Raw genomic sequence first — 24,312 nt, 5'->3', positions numbered from 1 at the left:
AAGCATACAAGAAAAATTTTTGCTACAGTAACTAACACGATTTTTGACAAATAAATATGCGTATTTCGATTATTATTTACGGTTTTTTCAGAAGTTTAATTTAACTTTTGCGCATTTTTTCTATAAAATGTAATGGTAATATTCCCTTACGCAAAAAAGCTCTCTATACCAGCTAGGGTTGCCAAGTAGCCGGTTTTTGGCCGGCCCGACCGGGTTTTCACTTGCAAAGCCGGTGGCCGGTCAATTCTGCAAAAAGGTCGGTTTTCCGACACATGAAGCCGGATTTGTACTTTTTGTCTAATTTGTAAATTTTTTGATAAATTTATTAGCAATCCTTAGCAGTGAATTATTGAAGATAGCCAGTTTTGCAGTGACAATACTTTGCCTCTGGCGGTAATATACATTAAATTGTCCACTAGCGCCAGAAGCAAGTAGTTGTTACTCTGATACTAGCTATCTTCAATAATCCATTCGTTGTGGTTTCGACTGTGATGTCCTACCGTTCGCTATCTTCACAACTGACTGTTCATCCCATTTACACGGGAAACTGTCAACCGACTTCCGGCGACTACCCAAATAATATGTCATTAACGCACATTCCAGGTAAATCCTCTAAAAATATGCTGCCAAGCCGACCCCCCCCCCCCCCCCCCCCATTGTTTTAAGGCAGGACCAACCGGCCGGTTTTTGTAATTTTCAGACTTGGCAACCCTAAAACCAACATCGCTGGTATTCTGCACAAATATTTCGAAAACCGTGATTCTACGATTCGTAAGTTTTATCGCAAATCATTAAGTCAAAATCAACTGTTGAGAAGAACTTCAACGTACGTCGTTCAAGTTCCCATTCTGTACTGCTCCGCAACGTGGTGGTATATTTTGACGAAACTTGCACTGTACCAGTTGTTCTTCATAAACATGTAAATAAAGTTATGTCAAATGGTTCTAGTTCCAACCACAAGAGGCGGGCCGGTGACGTACGAAGAGCGTCTAGATTCACTTTCAAGCTTTAGCTTAACCTGCTGAAACCACGCTAGGATGTAATCTATAACGAAGCGAAACTGGCGAGTAGTGCAAGCTTCGAAGGAGAAGTTAAAAAACAAACAACGTGGATAAAAATAATAATTGGCATATCGCTTACTCAATAGCGCAATAGCAAAAACAAAGGCTGGTAAACGCCTGAACAATGCGTATCTATAGGCATAAAATAGACCCTGCAGTGGTTCACAGTCTCTTATTCAGCAACTCCTGTCCCTGTCTCCTCGTGGTACCAGACGGGATATGAGACACCTTGGTGGAGAGCGGGTAACCAACCCCGGTGGAAGCCAAGGTCGTATGCTGACAGAGAAGGATGGCACTTTCGAGCTTCTTTGGTCCTCCGGCGAAATAGGTCGTTGGTGCTGCAGGCCTTGCAAGCAACGGCGAAAAAGGACTATGGATTAGAAACTCGGGACGTGGAGCTACCGACCTCTTAGCTTCCAAGGAAGGACAAGAGTGCTTTCTATCATAGAGTCGTAGTTTTGACGTCGTAGCGCTGCAGGAGGTGTGCTTTTTTATATAGTTTATGCAGGGAGAAAATCTTCATAGACAGAACCTTCACGGTGCCGAATAGGATTCGCAAGGTGCCAACACGCGCCTACCTACTAAAAACTCTCCGGCTGTCCATTCTTGAACCCCTCCCCGTTAGGTTTTACTTCAGGAGGGAGGACGTGCCTTAGCACTCCGACTTAACCATTGCGTGTATGGGTTCACACAACACCCTTGTCACTTCATACCGTCACTACCCTTCAACTAGGGCCTGGGCTGCCCAATCAGCCCATTACTGACCCTAGCTAAGCTATGTCAGGCCCTGTCGTTGCAAACGTTCTAGTCGTTGCAACTCCGTTATCACATCCGTTGCCGCACTATCGACGGCACCCCATGCGCGCTGTTTAGCCCAAATTCTCTGCACGACGTTGTCGGCGTTGGTGTCTTCCCCAAATACCGCAAGCTTCACCCGCCGAGTGGCTGCGAAACGCGGGCAGTGAAACATCACATGCTCCGTCGTTTTCTCGGCTACCGTGCAAACGGGGCAAAAGGGTGTAGATACTTCTTAAAGCATCCATGTCCCGACAGAAACTGGGTAAGGAAAAAGTTTACCTCACCATGTCTTCTACCGATCCAGGACGAGATGTTCTGGATCAGCCTACCCTAGTAGCACACTTCTGTCATTTCTGGTTGCCGCAACCTATTTATGACTGAAATTAGTCATTAATCGGTTACCACAACTAGTTTGTAACAACTGTGCTACTAGGGTATGGGTCCACCTACCGTAATCGGTGCGATCCCATTCCGCCTGCCAACGCATAATAGAGTCCAGCCTAACTCTATCCCTAGCGCCTCTGACGTTCCTCTGCCTATCGCACTCGATGTCCTCACCTAGAAGTATGCATATGGGAATCATGGCTGCAATAACCCCAATTGCATCCAACGATATGGTACGGTAGCCGCACGCAACGCGCAATGCCAACAGTTTGAACACCTTGGACATGCCTGATTGCGCTTACTCTTCAAAGCCGGGGTCCATGCCGGTGCACCATACCGTAGCACCGACATGGCAACGCTGGCCATCAGGTGTGTCTTACTGCTGCTAGGACCATAGCCGTTCGGTATGAGCTTGGACAGCGCAGTAACCGCCGTTGACGCTTTACCACAAGCATAATCCACATGGCTGGTGAAGTTCAGCCTGTTGTCTGCCATAACACTCAGGTACTTCATACTTCGTTTGGAGACAATCACCTCTCCTCCAACGATTATTTTGGCCTCTAAGGCCGACTTACGGTTACTGATCATCACCGTTTCCGTCTTGTGGTGGGCCAATCGTAGATTGACGCCCGCCATCCAACACTCTATTATGCTTATGGCGTCCGATGCCAGCATTTCCACCTCAAGAAGGTGTACTGAAAGAGCTCAACGGTATGTACGTTCAGAGATGGACATACCACCTACCAGAGCTGCGGTAAGGTAACACACACTAACTGGGTCTTCTTCTTCTTCTTCTTCAGCAGCATAGAGCCGGGGTGGCTCGTGCTGTTTCATGCACTCGTCTCCATTCAACTCGGTCTTGGGCCACTCGTCGCCAATTTCCTAGTCGTCTCAGAAGTCGCAAATCGCTTTCGACCTGGTCGAGCCATCGTGCACGTTGGGTCCCCCTGTTCCTGGTGCCGGTGGGGTTGTTGAAGAGTACTATTTTCGTCGCACTGTCGTCCGGCATCCTTACGACGTGTCCGGCCCACCGTAGCCTGCTAACTTTCGCTAGATGTGCGATGGGAGTCTCCCCAAGCAGTGCCTGTAGCTCGTGATTCATACGCCTTCGCCACTCTCCGCTTTCAGTTTGTACTCCGCCAAATATCGTGCGCAGTACTTTCCGCTCAAACACGGCAAGGGCGCGTATGTCCTCCGTAAGCAGCGTCACGGCTTCAAGTCCATAAAGAACTACCGGTCTAATAATGGTTTTGTACATTGTTAGCTTCGTGCGGCGGCGTATGCTTCCTGATCGTAGCGTTTTACGAAGGGCAAAGTAGGCCCGATTTCTCGCTTGGATGCGCCGCTGGATCTCCTTACTAGTGTTGTTGTCCGCGGTCACCAGCGATCCCAAATACACGAACTCCTCTACCACTTCTAGTTCGTCGCCGTCAACGGTTACCGTCCGTGGGAGGCGCGCACTTGTTTCCTTTGAGCCTCTTCCTTTCATGTATTTAGTCTTCGACGCATTTATTTTTAGCCCAATTCTCCTAGACTCCGCTTTCAGTCTGGCGTAGATTGCCTCCGCCGTCGCAAAGTTCCTGGCAATGATATCGAAGTCATCTGCAAAGCCTAGAAATTGGCTACTCCTGGTAAAAATCGTGCCTCTCGTTTCGATGTCCGCTCGTCGGATCACTCCCTCAAGAGCGATGTTGAACAGCATGCAGGATAGACCGTCACCTTGTCTCAACCCTCGTCGCGTCTCGAAGGGACTCGAGAGTGTCCCAGAGATGCGTACGAAACACATCACTCGATCCAATGTAACTCTGATCAGTCGCGTTAGTTTGTCCGGAAATCCGAATTCGTGCACTAACTGGGTACAGCTTTCACAGTGATGGACGAGATGCGGAAACGGGTGATTGTGTATTGACCAATTAATCCTCGAATATGCAGGTTGAGAATCAAAGGCCGGTTCTTCAACATAAGCATCATCAACGAGCACAGCCCTCACCTCAGAAGTACAGATGACGACAAAAATGAATTTTACGCGCACTTGGAGAGTGAATAGGACTGCTGCACAAAACATGATATCAAGATCTCAATTAAGTAGCTCAATGCTCAGGTCAGCTAGGAGGAGGAACACAAACCGGTGATTGAAGGGTTCAGCGCATACCAGCTGACCAATGAAATGGGCCTAAGACTTATCGACTTTGCCGCCTCTAAGAACATGGCCGTACGTAGTACCTTTTTCCATCACAGAATCCTACACAAGTACACCTGGAGGACACCAAATCCGACAGAATCACAGATCGACCACGTTTTAATCGACTGTCGGTGCTTCTCAGACATTATCGACGCTAGATTATATCGAAGCGCTAACGTTGACTCAGACCACTCCCTAGTGATGACTAAGATGCGCTCAAAACTCTCCCTTGTGAACAACATTCGGTACCGACGCCAGACGCCGCCGCAAACTATGCGCGTTCACTCGAAGCTGCGCTGCCGGAAGAGTACGAACTGGACCAAGCACCTCTCCAAGACTATTGGAAAACGATCAAAACGCCATGGAGCGGAAGGCTCCATGGAAGGAGGAGAACGCTGCGCGGGCGACCGAGATCAAAGGGGTTACACTTTAGAACGTGAAAAGACACCTGAATGACGCCCTGGCGGATAACCATGGAGATGGGAAAAGTAATTTTGAAGGGGCAACAAACGGGGAAGAGGTGCCAGACCCAATGATAGGCGAAGTAAAAAATGCCATCATGCAGCTAAAGAACAATAAATCAGCTGGAAAAAGTGGCATTAGAGCGTAGCTTAATAAAATGAGACCAGAGAAGCTGGGCGTTTCTCTGCATCGACTAATTGTTAGAATTTGGGACACGAAACAGCTACAGGAGGTATGGAAAGATGGGGTTAACTGCCAGAGCTTTAAAAAGTTGGACTGTGAGTACCATCGAGCGATCACCGTTCTCAATACCAGTTACAAAGAGCTGTCACAAATCATTTCCCGCCGACTATCACCAATTGCGAACAGATTTGTAGGAACTTATCAAGGCGGCTTCATCGAAGGAAGGTTACATTGCGGCAGATCCTCCCAAAGGACCGTGATTACAGAGTTCCCTCACACCATTTGTTCGCTGACTTAAAATCCGCATATGATACCATCGACAGGAAAGAGCTATAGCAAATCATGGACGAGAATAGCTTCCCCATGATATCAAACTGATTCAATCTACTATGGATGGTGCACTGTTCCTGACATATCGGAATTGTCTGCCCACCTGATATTGCCCTATGAGTTCTCTTGCTATTGGGGATGGGCGACGTAACCAAATCTGGCAAAGCAACTTGTAGGCGGCATTGAACCGCGTAGTACCAAGGTAATTACGGCAATCGAGCCGATCGTTCTTTATGTGGACGGGACAAACCATACCTTCAATTGACTACTCCAGTAGATTGACTACTTGCACCTGTCGACCACCTCGCGCTTGCTTGTGATCAGGTTTCCCTCCTCGTCTCCACTCATGTCAGATTTCGGCACGTTTCCTTTACAAGATTGGTTCATTTTCTCATAGAACTTACGCGTCTCGTTAGCTCGTATAATTCTTCACGATACCTGTCCTGCTCATGACGCTTTTTTCCTAAGGATCATGGTCAACTCACTCCGCGCTCGTCGACACTTGGCCAAATTCTCCCTAGTTTTTCCAAGCTCTTTTTTTCCTCTTCATCACATGTACGATCACATCACTTATCAAGGTGAATCCCGATCCTAGTTAAGCTAAGCTAATATCTTTTTTCCTCTTCACCCTACTAGCACGGTTGTTACAAAGTAGTTGTGATAACCGAATTATGACTAATTTTCTGTCATAATCCGGTTGCTTCAACTAAATGGATCTAAAGTGTGCTACTTGGGCACCGGATGTTGGCATTTAAACCAGTCATTTCGTACACTTGATGTTTTTTCACCTAGTACCGCGGTTGTGGTTTCATCGACGGTTAATCGTATCCCGCCCCAGCCATCTTCGAGTGTCGAATCATCTAGCTCCACAGAGGAAGGTAGAGCCACGTTCAGCAAACGCGCCCAACTTGCGGGTTTTTTAATTGTTTCATCGAGGAGAACTGTCGGTAGTTTTGAGCGCGCATGTACTGATACTAGATAATGATACTGGCCGATATCCGCACCCCGTAGGAAACGTATGTTGATATTTGTGAAAAACCGGCGGTGAGTATTTGATAGATTTGGTACAATGTTCGTTGGTCCGGTGATCCGCAGGTGGCCTTGTGGATAACTTTGCAAGAAAAGAAAATAATTCTGAGCTTCAGACCTCTGGTAGCTCTAAAGTTATCGGTCGCGTCGATGTGCAGGCTATGAACCCGATCACCGGTCTATAAATCGCTGCCCTACCGACCTGGACGTTCATATCCCGGATGTCGATCTTGATGTCTCGTGGCGAACAACTTCTACATCACCTCCAGCTGCGCGTTGAAGGCTTCCTTCGCGTCATCGGGTCTACCGACGTGAGACATTTAGAAGTATGTTACAATTACGAAACTGGATATGTTACAATTATGAAACTGGAAGATAACCTGTTTCGTGAGGGACTGACAATATCATACGAACACAGGACTTAAAAATTCGTATCATTCGTATTTCAATTTCTTTCGTAAAACAGAATTTCATTTTGCAAATCAGGATTTTTCACTGTAAATCAAGACTCCAAGACAACGCATGCAAAAACAGGGCATGTTCTGGTAAATCAGAACCCTAATAAACTTCCTATAAGTGTGGCGTAACAATACAATGTGGCATCCCTTTGAATGAATAGTCAAGTTTAACACCAAAAACTTTTTTTTTTTGTTTTATAGTTTTTTAATCCGCATATAAAAAGTCAACAAGGCAAAGTGAGATATTATCAATCCATTTTTATGTCACAGGAAGCATCTGGAATGATTTTGCGAGAAATTGAGATTGTCTAATTGAACATATTTATTTTGTTAAAATGACCAGTTTTCGAAAATTTCAAAGTTTAGACTGCGCGTTGATTTTATTCCCCTATCTTATCAATATGCACGATAAAATTTAATGCGCATATGCTGCAAACCAACGGAGACTACTGAAAAATTATTATTTGTTCTATGGGATATTTCATTAAAGTTGCTGAATACTAAATCGATCATGCTGATCTGACAGTAAAACTTAATATTTTCTGCTAACGGATGTATTTTCAAGTTAACAAAGCTGGTGAACAGATTTAGCTTTTTATTAGAGCTATGCGTTACAGCTTTGTAGTGAAAACATTCAATTACATAATTATGGTAGCTGTCAAGTAGCGAAATGCATAGTCGGTTTTATTGCTGCTTTCAGCAGAGCGTAATAGGGTATGATGCTACATCGTCGTAATTGCCTATTTCCGTCCTATCCAACACAAATTATTAAAAATATCAGCATTATTATGACACACAATGCAAAACTAGTTATTCCCTAATATTTTAGTTAGTTGTCTATCATACGCGATCAATCAAAGTGAGCTGAGATCTATTTAAATGCTTTTTATCATTAAAGAAGTCCTACCAGCCAAATTTCCTACGTTTTTTCGTGCGACGAAGAAGACAATGTCGACTAATCGTTTTAATTTCCGTCATTCATAAATGAAAATAACTTACGCAAGGCATTGTCGTTATTCTACAGCCAGGAAAACTTGCCTGACCTGCAAAAATTTTGTAGAATAACATTTGTCATGCGCCCTACACAAATACATGCGCGTTAGCTTCGTAAACATTGTTGTGATTTTTAGTTCGGACGATGAAAAATTTTGATGGATGGATTTCAAAACGGTACGACGAATTTTAGAAATAAAGTCAGCTGCGTAATTTCAATAATATGCTTTAATAGTCGCTTTTCAGTGATTTCAAAGTTCACGGATCGGAAGGTAAGTGTGTTTTAGTCAAATCAGCACAAGAACTTTTGGAGTATTCATTAAATCCATCCAACAAATGATAAAAATTGGAATAGCTTTACTTATTACGACGGGAATTAGAAAAAAAACCCTATATACACTTAAAGTTATAACCAGTTTCTTAAAGAGACCTTCTGAAGAGTGCGTCCCTTGGTCGAAAGGTAGTTTTATAGCGGTCATCAAGAAGTTCTGATGGTGCTCATAATTGCATTAGTGGTCTTATAATTTATCATGAAAACCACTAGAGGAACGTAATAAAACTAGTTGTTACATAGGTTCGCAAACAAATCCTTCAAAACTCAATCGAAATTAATTGTTCAATATTTCATTATTAATTTGAAATAAAAAACCTGCCTTTTGATCACTTAATGCTTCTGTTAGGTTAAACCCAATCCGTGATACAGCTGGTTTTGTGGATTCACTTATTAACTAAATCGACCTTTATTTTCATCCACTGTTGGTGAGCAATTAAATCATTAGAATTGAATAGTAGATTTTTCATTAGATTTTTTTGCCAGCAAAAAATACCCGTAACTACACAATACAATGTGTATCAAATTGGTATATTTAAACAGCAACATCGTCGAGTAACAAACATTAACGTTCATTTCACAATGCATCAATTGGTTATTGAAACAAACATTACGGAAAACATGAATGTAAGTATTTACTGCCGTCCATTCTCTAACGCTCAAGCATCTGTTCCGACAGCAGGTGCTGGTCATTATGTGCCCGCCGTTAGTAGATATATCCTTTTTTTTCCTGCTAACCGTGACCGGCCGTGTGGCCACGGACACAGTACCGGCATCAACAGGGTGATGTGAATTATGATTGCATTGCTTTTTAGATGGACTGTTATTTAGCCGAAAAAGTACAGCAACCGAGCGAAAAGGGAAGTCAATTATGTACCGTGTAATTTTACATCCATGGATCACATCCCTTCGTTATGATCTGACAAGCGACGCGACGCAACGGCTGCACGGTTGAAGATCCTTAGCTTCGTGATTGTTTGTTTTGAGTTTGGATTCACCCTTGGAGTGAGTGGCGCGGAATCGATGGTGGGAATCAAGAAGGCAGTCCCGTCATCAATTTCTCATCAAATAGTTTACCCCAAGATGAGCGCCGAGTTTGTCAATGATAAATGAAAGTATTTCCGAAATCCATTAGCGGGATAAGAACTAAGGAATCCTTTTGCCTGCCGCTGTCTCCTTGCTGGCTGTAGCATTCCGTCTTATCAAAGACAATACACTGTAAAACTTAATTTGACTTCGTTAATTAATCTCGAGCCTTACCTCACACGGTCGCGTCGGTCGGTTGGTCGATCTTCGCTCCCCTTCGGAGTGGGATGCCAGGGGTAGGTATTTCAGTTCAGTTTGGGCGGAAGAAATTTGAAACTTGTCGCATGTCATAGCAACACATGGAACGTCTTTGTTCTTTCGTTCGATTGCACGCTTTGCTTGCTGGCTGGCAGACAGGTCCTCCGTAGCTCAGATTTCTCCACCGGCACCGGCTCCGGCGGAGCTCCCTCCGGGGGAGAAGCACACGGTGTGTTTCGCTAATTGAAAGCAACAGGCATAACGGATCAAAGCAGCTTCGCGTGTGTGTTGGAAACTGGGAAACTGGGAGCAACTCCGTTCTACGGGAAATTAGCCATATTATCGAACTATATTTTGTCTGCCTCTTAGTTTAGTTCAGCTAAGAGTTCTCTCCAAAATTTTATATTTAAAAAAAACGGCGATTTACTGTTGAAATGTTTGATTTTTCCAATCTGCGGAATAAATTAGAACTTGCAGCTTAAACTGGGATTCATAATTAATGAACACGAATGGTTGTGTTGTTGTCGTCAATTCTTCCGGATTCCAATTATGCTCAGCAATGGACTGAATGTTATAAATGTTCAATTTCTCTCAAGAACCGTGAAGAATTTTTTAAAGTATGTTAATAGACAGCGAGTAAGGGCAGTGACTAACCGCAAAACTGATTATGAGTTTCCGTTCTTGTCCGTTGATATCTCTATTTTCCTGTGGCTGCCGTTTTGAAGAGACTATTTTAATTTTATTTCAACCTGCTAAACAAAAAATCACTTCCAATCGGAAAGCAGCACTCCCCTTGACCACTACTGCTTGGTTTATAATGGTTTATTCGTGATTGATTGAATCCGCCGATCCGATCGGCAATCTTCGATTACACCCTCTCTCTCTCTTTCGCGTCAATCAGCCCAACAACACCCAACAAGTTTCCCAGAATAATGGTACAGAATGTTGATTGATACCATCGAGTCACGGTGGACATTCGGGACGCCACTTCGTGTCGCATCGCAATCGGTGAATGGAGATAGGCTTTTTTCTTCTTCATACACCGCTTGATTCATTCATAAAAGTTTGACACGATACCAACCGATACCTACCAGCTAATTCCGAATGGAATTTCTTATTTCGCGCTTGACCGACGCCGGGCTAGGCGACTAGCCGATGCTGCCACGCCGGTCGGCCGGTGGTGTGGTAAATATGCCGCCCGCTTGGCTTCAGGTAAACCAAAGTCCTACGCGATATTTGTTAGTTATGTTGTGATTAGCCAATCAGTAAAAAATAAATGTTATAACAAATTGGAGGTGAGTTGTTATATGAGATTATTTTTCCTCGTGTCGAGCAAATAATTGATATCAGGTGCCTCCGGTTTCCTCTTCTGGGTTCTGCTTTTTTTAGGTTGTGGAAATGCTTAAAGTTAGATTGCTCGATCGATTATCTCTGTGCTGTGGAATCGTTTAGTCAATCCTAGTCAATCAGATAAAAGTGCAAAAGAGATAAGGACTTTTCTGCTTAAAATAAAAGTTACGTTCTTAAAAATGTATTCACTGAAATGCCTTGCCAAACAAACACAATGAAATATCAGGGACGGGTAATTTCCTCATATTTTAAGGAAGCATTGCCTTACAACTTCATCGACGCCGCTTGCTGATGCATATCACCACTTACACGCTTATCATGAAAGTGAGCTGAATTATAAATATGCACTGTCTACGTGCCAACTGAATTGAAATCGATTCAAGTTTCCCATTGACGTAGACGTTCTGCATCCGTCGATCTTCACCATCGGGTGAGAATTGGCACGTAGAACTTTGCGGTAAAATAATAATTTCAAGATGCAGTTTTTCGAACACCATTGATAGTCAATTTTCGCTGTTTGGTTTTTAAATAAGTGTCCCACGTTTGTATCAATTTTATACTACATACATATTTCAAATTATCCCGAAAGAGCAGCACTAGATTAAAACTATAGCCATAAACTAGCTAACCGCTAAGCGCTAACCTACACAACAATCTTATACATGTAATAATAACTGGCTGTGGTTTTTGGACGTTCTTAATTAAAAATGGGTTAATCACACATGTCTGCATTTTTTTCGTTTAGAGTGTATTCAACTGTCAACGAGAAGGCAAATGAGGCGACATCCATTTAGTACGTCACGCAAATTTTGACCAAAATTACCCCCCCCCCCCCTCCCCCCTTGTCACATTTCGTCACACATTCGTGACCCCCCTGAGAAAGTACGTCACGTCACGACAACCCCCCCCCCCCTTCACAACAAAAAAATTGAATATTCATTCCAACCTTTGTATTTAAAGCTATCAAATGAATTTCAGCAAATAAAAAAAGGAAAATTTTCGAGCTTATAAGTCATCCATTCACGGGTTTTGAAGATGATCTCCAATTGCTGCGATCGGATACGCTTCAGAAGTCGCTGATGTGCCGTCGATTAATGTTTCGCGCATATCCACGCGCTTTACATCCATCCACACTCAAATTCGTCTGATCTATTTGAAAGAATCAGGACTTCCTGCTGCGGTCTTGCAGCAACACGCCTTGGAAAACCTTCTCTGACGGATTTTGTCTTTTTGTGTATTCATTCAATCGTGCAATCATTCAACACTACCTTCGATGCGAAATTTAATCCGCATCCGTGGCGTAAACTCTATACTTCAGAGAGCTTTTGAGTGAGGGGTAGTATAGATTATACCGAAAAACCTTAAAAGTAGCCGTTAAATTTCGCTATAAATTTTTGTTCGTCGATTGAGTTCAGCATGAATATCAAGGGAAAACATTGCCATGGGTCTCTGGTAGCATCCCGTAACCCTTCAGGAGTTTGTGCGACTGCTATTAGCGGTTGCAAAAATCTTTTAGGCAGGACGGTACTCAAGCAGCTCTTCAGTAGAGTACTGCATATTCTGTAAAGCCTTAATGGATAGTTCATACTACATAGAATAAATGAGTCCTGTTCACCCATATACGTTAAAAAAAAGTTTTCATTCAAAAAATTTAACTATTTGTTTTAAAATACATCAGTACGTTAATTTTATAAAAGCTTTCAATAGTTGTGTCTTAAAATGTAGGCTAAATTATAATTTCCCGAATAAATTTTCCATTTGATTTTTTTCATGTGACGTCACATAACTTCATACCCCCCCTCTCCCCTACGTCACAAATCGTCGCGATTAGGTCAACCCCCCCTCCCCCCTCTAAGCGTGACGTACTTTATGGACGCCCCCTGAGGAGCGTCCAATATAGCTCTATCTTTCCCAAGCCCCTACCTAGCGCCTCCACGTGGCCATACCTGCTAAAGCTCTATTGAGTAGCCAAGCTAGGAGGTGCGATACTGGGTGGTTCCCGGATGCCTGATCTGAAAATCGAGGTTTTGGACAGACGGCGGAGCCACACGACCTTGTTAATAGGTAAGCATAAAATAAATTATTTTAATTATGTTTTTCGTTTTAGCTTATGAAGCAGCTCCTGCTATATAGTGAAAACTTTGGCCAATACGAGTGTTAATACTGCACATGGATATTGGATACCAGAAGAAAAAATTAAATTAATTATTAGAAGCACTTATGGAAACCAAAAGAACGCAACTCTATTCCATTCCAAGGACTGCTGGTGAGATTGTTCTATTTTTACTCATATATACCATATTTCATAAATAAACTAGAATCGGGAAGAGGGAGGGACCATCAGAGCACTTGTTTGAAGCGGTGGGCCTAGGGAGAGTGAAACAGGCAACTTTCTAGGGTTAATCTTGGCCCGATTAACAACACATCGTGGATAATGAGCGGACTCTTCTGGAGTCATTCTGCATTAAGACGGTTTATTCAACGATTGACTCAGGCGACTTAGCCCTTGGAAGGAGATTCTCCAAATTCTTGGTACGTGTAAGTGATGTTGCTTATCGACCAATTCCCTTTTGGCCCTTCATACAACAGTTGAGAAGCATGACCAATCGTTGAATATGTTCAACTCTTTTTGACATGATAGGCTCATTGCTATGACCGGATGTTCTGCTAAGGCAGGTGGTAGTACCATATATTCATAGAGTGTATTCAACTGTCAACATTTCTTGCAAGTTTGTTTTGAATTTTCATTCGTTTAAGAGTCGTGGTAATCATGGACGCAAATAGAAAACTAGTGATAAGTCTGTTTTGAAATATTTTCGACCGTGTGATATTTTAAAGAAACTGAAGCCACTTGGAATCAACGAAAGTTTCATCTTTCGTACCATCAAGCAATTTGAGAAAACTGGTTTTTGGAAAATACTCTCCAAACCTAGCCGTAAATGCACTGTAAGGACACCGGAAGCCATCAAACGGGCAAGAGAGCGAATTCGATGGAAACCAGATGACCAGGGAACTGGGAATTTCACATTTTTGCATTATCGACCTAAAAAGACCGAAAGCCAGGTTCATTCACAAAAACAAAAAAAAATAGAAGCGGTCCAAGGTTGCCCCCCCTGCGGTACACCGGAGATGTGGCAGAATGCGTCGAAAAACTCGGAACCTTCACGTACAGCCTATGGTGTGCTAGGTACGAAACAAAATGACAAGGAAACTCCCAGTATCTCAAGCCTTGCAAGGAGGATCAACTCGATCTAACGTTACTTTTTAGGTCCGTATACTGTACATTCCATCAATTTGTATTTCTCCGTTCAGGATTGGTGAATGGTTAGATAATGCGTAATACTGACCCCATAGTGGTCCTTAGCCTCTTATCCAGCAACTCCTATTCCTACCTTCTCGTGGTATCAGTCGAAATACGAGCATCCTTATCGGAGATTGGGTAGCCAACCCCATGTAAAACTAAACTCGTTTATCAACAGGGAAGGAGGCACAATATTGTCTTGGTACTATAAGATGACAGCCCCATCACGAGACTCGGTAGCGAGACCCTAGTAAGGCAACCTACTTTAACCCTCCTCACTACAAACATTCAAGAAAATACGGATGGGAATATTCGGCATCGACCTAGGTGACGAAACAAGGACGACGAATGGAAACTTGGTACTATGAGCTACAGATCGCTAAATTTCGGTGGTGTTGGTGGCGGGGAAAGTGCTGATCGTGAGCTACTCGAACAGCTTGAACCTCGTAAATTCACTTCAGGAAATCTGTTGCAAATGAGAGAAGGTTAGAAGGAACGGGCTTTGTACTGTTGGGTAGAATGCAGGATCGCTAGATAGTTTGGAACGTGATCAACGATAGAATGTGTCTATTGAGAATGAAGGATCGTTTCTTCAATTAAAGCATCATTAATGTGCACTGCCCGCACAAATGTGGACCTGACGACAAGAAGGAAGCATTCAACGCGAAGCTGGGAGCAACGTACGACAGCTGTTCGGCACGGGACATCAAGATCCAAAACACCTTTTTCCCACGCAAAGATGTCCACAAAGCCACCTAGAGATCACCTGACCAACGTACAATGAACCAGATTGACCATGTTCTTTTAGAAAGCCGGTTCTTTTCTCACATCACAAATATACGTTCCCTATAGGGTGTGGATATTGATTCTGACCATCACCTAGTAGCAGTACATGAATGTGCACTCAAAACTGTCAACCGTATACCAGACACGTCAAAGCCGTCCTCCTCGGCAGAACATCAGGCAGCTAGATAACCCGCAATTTGTCGAGAACTATGCGCGATTACTGGATGAGGCACTGCCTTCTTCCGAGGAGTAAGGTGCTTCTAACTTCGAAGACGGTTCGAGCAGTATACGTTCGGCCATCGGGGAGGCCCTAGGTGTAGAGCCCTGGAAAATACAAAACTATTGGTTTGACGGGGAATTCCAACACACGGTGGAGAGCAAAAGGAATTGGAAAAACTATCTGAACATTGCCACTAGGAAGAATTTAGCCATACTATATACCGTCGAGTAATGAACCAGTTATCTACGATCCTGTGGACTAAAAAGCACCAAAAGGAGGACAAAGAAACGAGCAAGTTTTACGAAAAAGTGAACCAAACTCGTAATGGCTATAGCAATTACGCTGAAATTTGACATGTCTAGGGCCGAGGGAAGGAATCTAATCACAAACTACCGAGAGGTGGTCGACAGTTGGATGCAGTTCTTCGATGAACACCTCAATGGCGAAGTTGCAGAAGGAAGCGTATCGGAAGTTAAACTAGGAGTGCCCATGGAAGATATTGATGTCACAGCAACTGATCTTCTAGAAGTCAAATGAGAAATCGGGTTACAGAAGATCAACACAATCTCTGGCAAGGACCGCCTATCGGCAGAGCTTTATAAACATGGCCGGAAAACGCCGACAACGGCTCTACACTGGGTAATTTCCAAGATTAGGGAGAAGGACAAGCTACCGAAGGATTGAATGGAAAAAGTCGTTTGTCCCTTCTACTAAAAGGGTGATCGGCTCAACTGCTGTAATTATCGCGTTGGTAAACACTGCCTACCAGGTATTCTTCCAGATCCTGTTAAGTCGGCTGTCACCGATAGAACAAGGTTTCGTAGGGAATTATCAGGCGGGATTTATGGGGTTAGTGTCACTATGGACCAAATTTTCATCATCCGACAGATCTTGGAGAAATGTCATCGGGACATCGTGCCCACGCATTACAATTTTATTAATTTTTCAAGCTGCATTGCATACGATACAGTCATTCGAGACCAGCTATGACAGATAACGTCAAAGGAATTTTCTGTACCTAGAGCCGCGGAACCGCCAATTTGGCGCTCATGAACCTGTCAGAATTATGTGCCAACGTTTCAATGAAGTGTTTGAGTTATTTGACTTCAATGTTCCAGTTCATGTTTTTCGAGAGCGACTAGTCAATGTTTTCAATAGAAGCCAGAATTATTTTATTCATAAAGACAAACAGTCAGATGGATTTTTTGAAATAAATAAATAAATAAATAAATAAATAAATAATGCACGAACACGGTTTGGCGGATAAACTGACGCGACTGATCAGAGCTACATTGGATTGAGGGACATATGCATCCCGGGGATAATCTCGAGTCCCTACGAAACGCAGCGAGGGTTGAGACCAGGTGTCGGCTGTTCCATCATCGCTGTTGAAGGGCTGATCTGACAAGTGGATATCGAAACGGGAGGCACGATTTTCACCAAGGATAGCCAACTCCTAGGCTTTGCAGATGACTTTAATATCTTAGCCAGGAGCTTTTCGACGGCGAAGACAATCTTCACCAGACTAAAAGCGAAGTGTTAGAAGACTGGGCTATAAATAAATGCGTCGAAGGTTATATACATGAAAGAAAGAAGCTCAAGGGAAACCAACGTGCGCCTCCCACGGACGATAACCGTTCACTGCGACGAACTAGAAGTGGTGTATGAATTTGTGTATTTGGGATCGCTGGTGACCGCAGACAACAACACTAGTAAGAAGATTCACCGGAGCGTTCAAGCGGGAAATCGGGCCAACTTTGTTTATCGCAAAACGCTACGATCAAGAAGCATACGCCGCCGTACGAAGCTGACAATGTACAAAACCTAAGTAACAATTTGGGTTTTACTACAGTCTTATGATGGAATTTAAGACCAAAATTGGTCATAAAAACTGCCATAAGAGTACAATAAAACCCATATTAGTGCTTGGGAACCCTTATCACACCGGTAGTTCTTTATGAACTTGAAGCTATGACGCTGCTCACGGAGGACAAACGCGCCCTTGCCGTGTTCTAGAGGAAGGTGCTGCAGCGATATTTGGCGTAGCACAAATTAAAAGCGGAGAATGACGGAGGCGTATGAATCATGAACTACAGGCACTGCCTGGAGAAATATTCATCGTACTTCTGGAGAAAGTCGGTAAACGACGGTGGGCTGGATTGCAGATTGAGAATTAAGGATGGATTCTTCAACACCAGCATTATCAACGTGCACAGCCTCTATTTTTCAAATGCCGGTGATGATAAAAACGGGTTTTACACGCAGTTGGAGCTCAAATATGACAGCCATAATGTGGACAGACATAATATCAAGATCATCATCGAAGGCTACAATCTGTCCTTGGGTCGGTCAAAAGGAGGAATTGAAACCGGTGATTGGACGTTTCAGGGTACAAAAAAAGCATGATCGTCGAAAACTTACGCTGCGAACCCGCACTGCTGATAAAGGGCGAAATGGAGAACGTCTTAGGTCGCATGGAATTAAATCGACATAAAGAAGATTAGACGAGGATTAGGAGCAAATTTTGAACGGAGAGATCGCAGCATAGCTAAATATACTGCGTAGCGCCACTTAGCACAATGTGCAAATGCTACAAACAGAACCGGATATGGCAAATGCAACTCTTCCAGCAGAAAAAGCGCTGCCAGGAGGAAAAGAAGTGCGACGAACTCGCACAGCTGTACTGTTCTAATGAAAAACGAAAATTATATCCAAAACTCAACGTAGGTAACTTGCAGCTCGAGATGTCAGAGATACGAATGGAAATATTATGACAGACGATCGTGTGATTATTGAACTCACGACGTATTCTAGCTTATTAGAACTTGAAGTGACAATCACACAATATCCGCGACATTTTGGAGGAGCCTGGGAGCAACTAGTGCGAGACGTTGAAACAAAACCAAACAGTTTGTTTGGTTCGTGACACCAGTTTGATTGATAGCCCTTGTGGAATCCATACGTTTAATTCACAAATTTATAGTTCCTCAAATGTTTAATTTCAGTCTAGCTTGTGAGCCAAAACCTGATTTAATCCACCTAGTGGTGAAAGGAACCTTTGTTATACGGTCTTACTAGCAACTTGAGATAGAAATCGACACGTTTGGTTTACATGAAATTTTTGGAAATTGAATAAGTTTACAAAATTTGAACCAAATAGAAGCACTTATAAATTTTAAAAGTTTCTTTTCTCATGAAATTGCTGAGTAAGTTGTTATTAATGAGGGTAAGTGCAAGTAAAAGTAAGTTGTAAGATTAAATATTATTCTTTAACATATACATTGCGTAGTAAAGGTCTAGTTAATAGGTTTTTGAACTATGCATAATTTCCTGTAATGCCATTCTATTTGATTCACAATAATAAAGTTTTCTTGAATAATTTCATCAATTTTGAACCTTCGGTTACTCACGTTGTTATATTTTGTACACCATATGTAGGTTTTTGAATGTCAAAATGTCAGAATTATTCAATGCATTAATACTTTAAATTGTTAGGAAAATAGATTAGCATAAACCGACATCACAGAAACGAAGCAAGTATCATGTGAGGTGTCCCGCAATTGGCCCCAACTGGAATTTTCTTTCGTTTCTTCATATGGAAAAATGGTGTCTGTGTGCAGCAAAACTACCAGCAAATGTAAAATGTTTAAAATGTATCCGTCTGTTGGTAGTCGAGTAATTCGGGGTCAAAATCACGGTATTTTTTATAATCAAAGTTCTACAGTTCGTAAACAAGCAAATATAGAGGTATACTATGTTCAGCAAAGTTGTGTATTTTTATTATTTATACAACTTTGTAATACATGAAAAAGTCATACAACAATTACAAAAAGAGCTAAAATAGAAAAACTGATTTTACAAATTCACATACAATAAATAAAATCTCTACGTTGAAGAGATAGAAGGTTACTGTCTTCAGCAAAATTTCTTGTAATAACATGCTCTGAAACTTTGCAGAACACATCAATGTGTTATATTGAAACGGAAGGAAAATAATTTTTTTATTTCACTTTTAGGGGGATTAATCAAAATTCGAATTCTACCAGACGATAGAGCTTTCAATTTTAAGAAACTCTTCCAAAGGTTTGATAAACTTAAAACCAAGTTTTCCTAGTCAAAACTCTGGTGCGCACTTTTATTTGGTTTTGGGCTATTGTACGCGCGAGTGTTCGAGGGTTAATATCTTTTGACCGATAAAACCAATTCTTATGAAATTTTGCATATATATTCGTAATGTGAAAACCTCTCGTTTGATATTAAAATAATTGAAATTAGGTTATTTTTCTTGGTTAAAATCATTATAAATTATTGTTAATTTTGGTGTGGTGTATTCAATTACACATAACTTTCAAATTAAACATACAATCAAAAAACCATTCAATAGTGATCTATCCGGCTATATTACCTGCCAAATGAAACTAATAGCACGTAAATCGGTTTGGCCATCTCTGAGAAACAGGCGATCATTTGAACCTTGTCAAAACTGGTTTTTTAAGCATAACTTTTAAACCACTCGTTTGTTTTCAATAAAAACTGGCGTGAAGTTTAGCAATAGTAAGAGCTTTTATTTGGTACTAAGATCGATGAAATCGGTTGTGTGGTTCCGGAGAAAATCGTGTCACGCAATTTTCACATTTTTGCTTATAACTCTTAAACTAAAAGTCAGACCACGAAACCATTTAATAGTGATATACTAGGTAATAATACCTTTCAAATAAAAGTTATAGTACACGAATCGGTTCAGCCATCTCCGAGAAATAGGCGATTGAAAATTGAAGCGCACACACATACACACATACACACACACACACACACACACACACACACACACACACACACACACATACACTCACACACAGACATTGCTCATTCGTCGAACCTGATCGATTGGTATATGTGACACGGCCCTCCGGGCCTCGGATCAACTTCTTCTAACCTAAACCTTTGTTATATTGTATAACAAAGGTAAAAAGAGCTTACACCTACCCTACAGACATGTCAAATACTAGTCTTTTCATTTACTCGTTTTTGATGCTCTTTGACGAAACTGCGGGAAAGGTACCGTTTGCATGGTACTTATTTGTATGAGAAATACCTCTGTTAAGTTGAGATTATAGTGGGTGCTAGTGGATTTGCAGATCAATTTAAATAACCCAAGGTGTAAATGTCCGTTCTCCTGGCTTTTCCAGTTATCTTCGATGTTCCCTATTTGCAGGTTCTGTATTTTATTCCAGTTTTTTTTCATGCAAGACTTTGCAAACAACATCACATCACCTAAAATTTTGCCAGTTAAAGAAGTCTCTTAAGCTTTATCCAGCACAAAATATCTCAAAATTATATATCTTCAGACAGTTCGCAATAAACAAAGCTCTAGAGGCAGCTCTTCGAGCACAGAGGGGTTCTAAATCAATCAGTTGACAGCGGCCTTCATAACTAGGTAGACGGAACGGGTCTCTCCATGGCAACCTTCGCAAAGCGAATCGAAGAAATCGGCGCTGAATTGATTCAATTCTCTCTGTACTGTTGTTGTAGTTGGGATTCCAAACACACGAAATTTGGAATCCATTTACCATTTTCATTAGCATATGAAAGTACTAGTATAAATACATGATGGTAACCTCTTTCTTCACTCGTCTACTACTTGGCCGAACATTCAATTTATTCTCAGATGTGCTCTGGATTCGTAAAGATGATCCTACCAATCGGAAGGGACCATATTGAGTGCAGTTCTTGAAAAGTCCATCTGCTGAAAGCAGAGCAGCTCGACATGAAGCAGTTCTTGTTTAATTTTAAATAGAGGATAAAATCGGATAATCACCCTTGTCCGTGTGCTCTGATGATGACATTTTAGGCCGTTCGTTCGTTCGAGGCTGAAATGCGCCGTATTATCCCGGCCGAATGGCAGTGCGTGCATGTGCTGTATGGTTGCATATGACAGCACAGGAGACACTGTATGACGCTCCGGGAAGGCATTCAGGAGTCCAATTATGCACTGTGGACGGTTTGGGGGGTAGTCATTTCATTGCAATCCTGGATGGCGCCGAGAAGCAACAACAGGCAACGCTTCCGAACGAGTTCAAATATAAAAGAGTCGCATGCACCATTGCACTGACTGACTGACTGCTGCCTGCCTGCCTGCACTGGCATAGAAGGACGACGAACAAGTTCGAACGTAATATCAGATCCTGAAACCCTACCTCCTCTCGCTGCCGATATATAGGTTGGGATGTTAGAAATATAATTTTCGACTACAATTATAAATCGTGCTCTCACTCGCATCACACCGTTCGCAGGCTGGCATGTGTCCAGATCGTGTCTTCGGACCAGATATCCAGCAACGGAGGCAGAGAAGCTCGAAGGCTCGCCAAGGGAATTAAAAGGCCTCAATTTATTTTAGGAAACCAGCTGGAAATTGAAAATGTGATTTGAACTGATAGAACTCGGCACTCGACAACTGTCTAAGCGCATTCATGCGGTGTGTTCTATCGGATGCATAATGTGCAGTTTGACTTTGGGCACATTTCGAATATAAAAATGTCTCTCTATTGGTTAAAGTGTAGTGCAGCTAAGTTGCCTTTTTATGTGGGCAACCATACGTAGGTACGGGATTGTTATGTAAACGGGCGTGCATGCGTTTTTTTCGGACATCATAATTTTTGTAACACATTTTCGCTGCATCGTCAGTTACCCGTAAAATTGGCCAGTTATTTAATTTGTGTCCTGACATTTATCGTTTGCTGAGCATAATTTACCAACACCATTTGCTTTGGAACGGTACACACAGACGGTCCCTTTCGGTGGGTCATGATCATTATGGAATGTATGTATGTTGTGCGCGTTCGGCGAGTTTTTTTTTCACTAGGAACGAAAATAATAAACTTGTTTACATAAAGTTAATAGAGTAATAGCGCATATAATGTGCCGTTTATGGTAGTTTGGTAGATAATATGTCCGTCAACATTATCAAACTAATGAGTGACTAAAGTATAGGGCATGGTTTATCAATTTTTTGCTCTGTAAAATCTATACGATTCAATATATCTCATTGCACGGCAGTTAGTTAATCGGTATTTTTCATCCTGTGGCAAAGGCTTTTGACACGTGATGCTATTTGACTCAGTAAGATGTGTTTATTTACAACACTTGTTAGGTCTAATTTTCATATCGAACGTCCCTGTTTCCGCTGTTTATTGTTTCTCACTTTTTATTCATAGCTTGAAAAGTCAAATCACGGAATAGTCTGTTCACAGGTTCAAATGCAAATTGCTGTAATATACAGAAGAGAAAACCAGTAAATAAAGATGATTGCCGATCCGTGCCATACTGCCATGCGCTTTTCACTTTGGTTTCGCGAAAATAACACATAATAATACACCACGCCGCGCCACACCGCCACCGACGCCTTAAGAAACCTATCCCCCTGCACCGACCGGGGCAATTCAGTTGCATATCCAATTCTGAAGTGCCGCAACTCCGTCCGTCCCGATCCGATGCGATGCACGGAATTAATGCAAATATTGAATGGCCCCATGCAAGCTTCTGTTTCGTTAACCTCGTCGATATTCCTTTCGGAGTGATCGAAGGCAATTACGTTTACTGAATGAATCTCGTTAACCGGCAGGGCCAGTCAATCAGCTGGTCTCTCTCAGTCTCTCAGTGCTATACGATGCAAAATATTGCATCAATTTATGCGTCATTCTCAATGCCGACACGCAGTTGTTTTGAAATATAATTAAGGGAAAATCTTGATTTACATTTTACAGATACAAGAACCAAGCAAACGGAATGTTTAGTAAAAAAATATTGTTATCTTGAGAGCATTGTCACGATGCTGAGGTTTTCTTATGAAAAAAAAATATTGGGATTTAACGTCTTTCTAAAGGCCCAAACACAATGCATTCGGATTTTACTACGTTGCGGCAATTTGACAATTTTTCCGTGTTAAATTACCACAACGTAGTAAAATCCGTATGCATTGTGGCTGGACACGGGTGTAGCCAGAAATTTTTCTTAGGGGAGGTTTTACAAAAAAAAACCTGACATAGCTTAACCTTAAAGAGTTTATACAGGAAATGTGGAATTATTTTCAATCAAAAGCTATTTGGTTTAAACTCAGCGTTTTTCATTTGACAAATAGTCGAATTGAAATAAAAGAAGGTAAATGAAGAAATTTCGCCTCCCGGTTGGCGCCGTGGTACGCTGTAAATTCCAAATTCGGCTAGGAGAGGCTATTAAAGTAAATAGGAACGAACCGCGGCAAAAGCCGAGACAAGCTGACAGCTTAACCTGCATGCTTTTTAACATCGCCATTGAGAAGATGATCCGGCGAGCAAAATCAAAACGAGAGACTCAATTTTCAGTGAAGGTAGCAAACTTCTTGGCTACGCAGATGACTTTGATATAGTTGGTCGAAACTTCGAAATAGCAGAAGCCATCTACGCTAGACTGAAAGCGGAGGCTAGTAGGGTTGGGCTAGAAGTAAATGCGTCGCAGATCAAATACATGATTGGTAGAGGCTCAAAGAGACGAACGTGCACTTTTCGTGGACGGTAATCATTGACGGTGACGAACCAGAATTGGAAGAGGAGTTTACTTGGGATCGCTGGTGGCCACGGATAACACAAATAAGGAGATCCAAAACGCTACCGCTAGCAAACGATTTTTTTTTTCATGTGTGGACTCACTACTGCGACCAGTATAGTTGATCTATTGTAATATCGCCCGGCTGTTTGCTGTATGACCTGCACTGCATTTCTGTTTGCTATAATCGCTATTGAGTGAGCGATATGCTTATTAAATTTATGCGTGCTTGTGTGTATTGGGGTTTACCCTTCCTTCAAAGCTTGATCTACTTTACCCACTTATTCCTCGCTGCCAGCACTATCCCATATTATAGCCGTCCCTGGCGAGGACTCATTCAAACCTCTGACCAGTACACTTAACTATAGGCGGGACATTTGCACAGTCAGGAGGCTTCAGTGGGTAAATATATAGAATTCAGCATGAAGGAAGGGTATATGGAGGGGCCTGAGAATAAACCCATGCTAAAGTCACTTGACATCGAATGGCTTGATTCTACTAAGATTCGAACCCACGACCACTCGCTTGTCAAAGCAGAGTTAGCAAACGATAGGCACCGTATGATGCGGACAAAGTGTTC

At 42.3% G+C, this 24,312-nt stretch overlaps 1 protein-coding gene across 1 annotated transcript in view; it reads right to left on the bottom strand.

Annotated features, from left to right (window-relative positions):
* Positions 1–24,312, bottom strand: part of LOC128745115 (protein lozenge) — an 86,040-nt gene that overhangs the window by 1,310 nt on the left and 60,418 nt on the right. The gene's annotated exons all lie outside the window — the stretch shown is intronic.

Source organism: Sabethes cyaneus, chromosome 1 (genome assembly GCF_943734655.1).
Source record: "Sabethes cyaneus chromosome 1, idSabCyanKW18_F2, whole genome shotgun sequence".
Classification (NCBI taxonomy): domain Eukaryota; kingdom Metazoa; phylum Arthropoda; class Insecta; order Diptera; family Culicidae; genus Sabethes; species Sabethes cyaneus.
The sequence above is the reverse complement of the archived record's forward strand: the minus strand, read 5'-3'. Positions and strand labels throughout refer to the sequence as shown.